This window comes from Phacochoerus africanus, chromosome 11, assembly GCF_016906955.1.
Source record: "Phacochoerus africanus isolate WHEZ1 chromosome 11, ROS_Pafr_v1, whole genome shotgun sequence".
NCBI lineage: Eukaryota > Metazoa > Chordata > Mammalia > Artiodactyla > Suidae > Phacochoerus > Phacochoerus africanus.
Window position 1 is genome coordinate 4,151,592 of NC_062554.1, and position 6,000 is coordinate 4,157,591.

Genomic DNA, 6,000 nt, shown 5'->3' on the forward strand with positions numbered 1-6,000 from the left:
TATGTTTCTGCACGTCGTCCTAATTTTCAATGAAATGTATTAAGTGGACCTGATGGCTTCCTTTTTGGTCCATGACTACAGGAACAAACAAGATCCCTTTAACTCATCTTTGCTTATCATCTTCTATGCTTCTTCATCACCTGCTAATTGGAAGTGAGGGACAAAATTCATTGAATTCAGAGTAAAGGTATTTCAGGAACTGGACTCTATAGCCAGCTTAGCTATGAGGAATCGGCAATGGTAGAAAATCGTTCTGCTTGATCATATCAGATTAGCAACTGTGAAAAGAATGTTTTTCAGGTCTGCAACTCCCTAACTTTTTTATCCAGCTTAGTCTCTCCATGGTCTGAACACTCTGCAAAAGATTCTCCCCGGATGCTTTCAATCCAATGTTTCAGACTTTCAGTGGTTCTCCCAAAACCAGCCGTACATCTTATACTTTTCCTTCTTAAACTCTGAGACAGTAAATCCACACGTTTAAACTCATGGGTGTTATATCCTTACCAGTCTCTTTTAGATTTGTGTGTGGAGGCCCGACTGTGGGCACATCACCTGTGTTCCAGTATCAGCCTCTGTCTTCAGTTATTCTCTCTCCTTATCCACAGTCTTTCGGCCTGAATACCTATGTTTTCATAACTATTTACAGTAACAAAACTCCCCTTTAAATGTAGTATTTACTTATAGCCTTATGCATCTTATATCCACTCAAAACACACTTGCTATACAGGTGAACATTTTCCTTTACACACTGGTTTTCACAGGACTGGCTCCATTCCCTTCTTCCTCTGTGCCCTTCCTGCTTCCTTCATGCATAAGACTGTGTGCCTCCAGGGCCTCCTGCAAGTGGCTTGCCTTATCATTTTCCCAAACGTGGGGACGTTCCTGCCTGCCAATTCCCTACAACCTGTATTTATCTCTTCTCCAAATCAATCAATCAATATATATATATATATGATATAGATTATATTTATATATACATATGAGATATAGATTATATATATATATATATATAAATATATAAATTCCAGTGTGAGGACCCTCCTGGTTCTCTGAGGTCGTGTGCCACAGTGCAAGACAGCTGCAAATGTGGACTAAGTCTTCGCATTGAGCAGCAAATGCATTAATGTCTTAATGTCTCCTCAAAACCCCAGATCTGCTTTCCAGTGAGACCCATTGGCTGTGCATCTTGGCAGTTACTGGCACGGGATCTGAAGTCTGCCAGGAGAATGTACATCCTGGATGCCACCGCTTCGCTTTACAGGCTCTAAAGCCAACTTTAAAGCATCTCATTGTCTCCGTTTCTGTGTTGGTGGAACAAGGATTGACCGTGGATAAAAGCACATCTCAGCGTGACTGTGCGCAGTAAAGGACACAGTCGCTCTAAAGAGGTGGAAGAAACATAAAGTGTTTGATCGCCAATCAAAGTCCGCACTCAATTGGTGGACATTCGTCTTCGGCTCACAAAGAACTTGAGGTATTTGAGGAGCGCTTTGCTCGAATGAGCATTTCTACCGAATTAGCTGGAGGGCGTCTTTTTTCTTGCATCCTTTCCAGTCTAAACACATATACCTTCAGCAAATACGCTTTCCATTCCATCGGCACAGATGTCAGTCTCTAGATCTTTTTTCTATGAACTGCTATGTCAGACTCACCATTATGCTGCTCTTCTCCAGATGCTATGGATAAGATTCTAGGATTTTGAAACGCTTGAGGAAGTAATTGGAAAAGTGGGGGGTAGAGAGAAAGTACTGATGTGTAAAATGGAACACGTGCGTTCTTATGCTTTCTGTGCCTGTCATTCCCTGAAGGAACTTGCACATTCACTGAAATTTCTGGACTGTATTATCTCATTAGGAACAAAATGTTTAGTTTTGATAACAACATAGATAAAATACCATCCTTCCTTTTTTTTTTGTTTTAGGCTGCACCTGGGGCTCATGGACGTTCCAGGTTAGGGGTCAATCAAGTGGGCTGCCAGCCCCACCCCAGCCCCAGCCCGAGCCATGAGGATCTGTGCCTGTGTCCTATACCACAGCTCACAGCAAGGCTGGACCCTTAACCCACGGAGTGAGAGCTAGAGACTGAACCCGCATCCTCATGGATGCTAGCCGGGTACCTAAGCACTCAGCCACAACAGGACCTCCCTCTATTTTTTATTGAAGACAACACGGGTGACCAAGAAATAGCATTAGAACTGGATTTCCCTGAGGACCTGGACACTGCAAAACACGCCTTAGCTGTATCTCAGTTCAGTGAGGGATCTGTCATGTGTGAATCTTCTAGAGTCAGATGCTTACAAGGAGACATTCCCAGGAACTAAAATGAAAGAGCAGGGAAGGACATACATTTGCTATTTTCTCTTTATGTCTTGCTCTCTACCCAGATAGAATCCACCATCCTATTGAGAGACCGTTGTCATGGGCTAAGAGGATCTGTAAGATGCTAACATTCCGAAATAAAAAAAAAAAAAATAATGGAAAACTCAAACATTCAAGTAACATAGATTGTTCATTTTAACATTGTGAAGGATTATGACATTGCCCACCAAGAAACACTGAAAGGATGAATCCTGGGTACTTTCACGAACGGAACATTTTTGTCATGGATGCGGATCGCTTGGTCTTGCCCCCTAGACAAGCGGATTGAGGCACGGAGGGACCACCAAGTAGATGCTGGAGACGAGGATGTGGAGTAAGGGGGGATGCGCCCCCCAAACCGTGTGTGAAGAAGGAGAAGAAAGCGAGGAGGTAGAGCTGCAGGAAGACGCAGATGTGGGGACGCAAGTGTGGACCGCTTTCAGCCTGGCCTCCTTCTGGGGCAGACGGAACACTGCCACGAATATTTGGACAATAGGACAGAGTGATGACGGTGAGGTCAAACACTCAAACAGTGAAGGCCACAAACAGACCTAGATTTTGTTGACTCGGACGTTTCCTGCAGCCAGCTTCACAATGGCCATGTGCTCACAGTAGGAGTGGGAGATGACAGTGGTATGATAAAGGTGCAGTCGACACTTTATCAGGACGAGGCAGGGGCACAAGGATGGCAGCCCTGAGTGTTACCGCAGCCCCAATCGAGTGACTAGCTGCTGGGTAAAGATGGCAGCATGTCTCAGGGGGGAACAGATGGCCACATAGCGGTCCAGGGCCATGGCCAGCAGGATGCATCTGACATGAAATGTGTGGATGAGCCAACTCGAAGCAAGCAGGCATCAAAATAAATCTTGAGACATGAAACCAGAAGATCCCAGCATCTTGGGCACAACGTGGTACTAGTGCGATGTCCGTGACTGCCAGCATGCCCAGGAAACATGTACATGGGTCACGGAGGCTGCGTTCTGACCTGATGATGCTCAGAAGCCCGGAATTTCCCAGCACAGCAGTGAGATACATGGCACAGAATGGAATCCCGATCCAGCTCTGCACGGACTCCAGGCCTGGGATCCCTATCAGTGTCAACACAGAGGGCGTGAGGATCGTGACGTTGGACAGGACATAGTGTCCTTGACTCCTGATGCAAAGGAAAGGAAAGACTCAGTGCTACTGATCTTACTTCTGCTTTTAGCAACGTCATCATATTGTCTGATTTTTTGCTGAACTCTAAGATCATACCACCCATCTCATTCAGATATTGGAAAGACAGATTGATAGAGGCACATCACTTTTGGAAGGGCATCCAAGAGCGCCGTCTACCCCAATGAGGTATTATGTCATGGCCAGTTGACTGACTGCATTAGAACCAGCAAAATCACCTGCATAATGGAATAAACTGCTGACCTATCTGTTATTTCTTTCCAGACCTGGGACAAAAAAAAAAAAAAAAGAAAAAAATTAGATTTGTTTATTTTGCTTGGAAATTGTGTTTTAATTAAAGTTATTTAATTTTTTTTATTGTTATTTCCCCAATACAGTTTTCTTCCTACTGTACAGCATGGTGACCCAGTTACACATCATGTATACATTTTTTTCCTCAAATTATCATGCTCCATCATAAGTGACCAGACATGTTCCCAGCGCTACACAGCAGGTCATTAAAGTTTAATGAATCCATCCATATTGTCCATTCTAGCTACTGCTCAAGTACTTAATTATGTCAATTTTCTTTAGGGTCAGGAATGATTGGTTTGGACCAGCAGATTCTCAGACTCTGGTGGGTATATTAGTGTCAAAGATTCCCTATGAAAGAAAATAGAGGTAAAACAGTTCACACCCAAGAGCATTATCTACCTACTTACCTACCTACCTACCTATCTACTATCTATCTATCCATCCATCCATCCATCCATCTATCTACCTATCATCTATCTAAGCTCTTCTGTGTAAGACTAGATGCCTTTCAATAGAATGTAAAGTAAGAGCTCCAAAAAAGATCATTCAAATCCATGTTTTTGGCAAAAGCCTGGGTCAAAGTTCCTTACTCCTTTTTTTTTAATTGCTCATAAAACTGTACTAATTCTTGCTCATAACTCCTCAGCGATGAATCCTTAAAGTTCGTTGTGTGCTCAAATAGTTGAAATTCTGTAATGCACATTACAGAATAACTAGAGGGAAGAAACTCTAAGATTTGGAAAGCCAGTAGCAGCAATAATAGGGTCAAGAAAACACACTGATGATGACAGGATGTGGGCAGATGGGTCACTCAGCCAAACTGAGATGGTTTCCGGGTTTAAGTAGTTCATGAGCATGAGATTTGTCCAAATGAGAACTCACTAATTCTTTTTTTTTCTTTCTTTGTCTTTTCTCCTTTTAGGGCCGCTCCCACGGCATATGGAGGTTCCCAGGCTAGGGGCAGAGCTGGAGCTGTAGCACCAGCCACAGCCACAGCCACAGCAACCCCAGATCCGAGCCGCATCTGCAACCTGCACCACAGCTCACGGCAATGCAGGATCCTTAACCCACTGAGCGAGGCCAGGGATCGAACCCCCAACCTCATGGTTCCTAGTTGGATTCATTTCCGCTGTGCCACGACGGGAATTCCTAATTCTTTTCTAAATGATTTTAATTTTTAAATAAGTTTTATTTTTTTCCGAGGCTCATTCATTCTTAATGAGTTTAGATAATCTGGAAGACGTGAGTCAGTTTTTGAGCTCGAGAAAAAGAGATTAATAGAAAGTAAACAGTGAAGGAAAGGTCCTTTAAAAAACTCAAATATACAACCAGTTACTTCTTCTTAGCAAGCTCATAAATTATCAACTAATGTATACGATGTCAACAAACATGCCAGGAATGCAAGGACAGCTGTGATTTATGCTGTTAAACACAAGTGAAATAATGAAGTCAGGCCACTTTACGACAGGAATCCTCACCAGCTGACATATCGTTTTTGATAGACTTAGTGAATTAGCTATTTGATTTTGGTATGTCTGCTCCCCTAGTTCAGTACTCCCCCAGTCCATAAATCACTGATTCTTTCTAATGGGGTAAATTTTCCTTCATCAAAAAGAAGAAGAAAGTGAGAATAGGAATCCTTTCAGAATAATCACAGTGTCTGACGTATTCAACAGGAAGGCGCTGACAGGTGAGCACTACCTGACAGTTACAGAGAGGGGGATGGTGGGGGGGGGTGGACGGAGCATTACTGGAAAAGCTGATGGCGAAAAAAATTATGGAGGTAAACTTGGGAAGAGTGGGACTTACTTGTCAGTTGCTGTGGGGCCTTTGCTGGCTCACCAAATACCTGGCAGGTAATGTCAGTTCACATGCTGCACCGATCACACATCAGCCATCGACGCTTCTCTCCTCCTGAGACCCGGTCTCCCTTTTGCACCGTGTGTCCTGCAGGGCCTCGTCCTTCTATTTGCATCCTCTGCAGCAGCATCCAGTCAATCCATGAGCTCTATTATATTTGGTGCTGGGTCCATCGGGAATACGTAAAATCTCTAGAATATCTCTTCCGATACCCCTTTTCCGGCAACACAAACGCGATCCTTCTTCTGTAGGGCTGTCCGAGGTTGCTTTTGCATGGACCTCCTCCAACAAACTCTTTGCAAGGGTAGGGACT

At 43.8% G+C, this 6,000-nt stretch overlaps 1 pseudogene; it reads right to left on the bottom strand.

The window, feature by feature from the left end:
- Window positions 1-2,629: 2,629 nt before the first annotated feature.
- On the bottom strand, window positions 2,630-5,817 carry LOC125111422 (olfactory receptor 52A1-like; annotated as a pseudogene).
- Window positions 5,818-6,000: the final 183 nt, after the last annotated feature.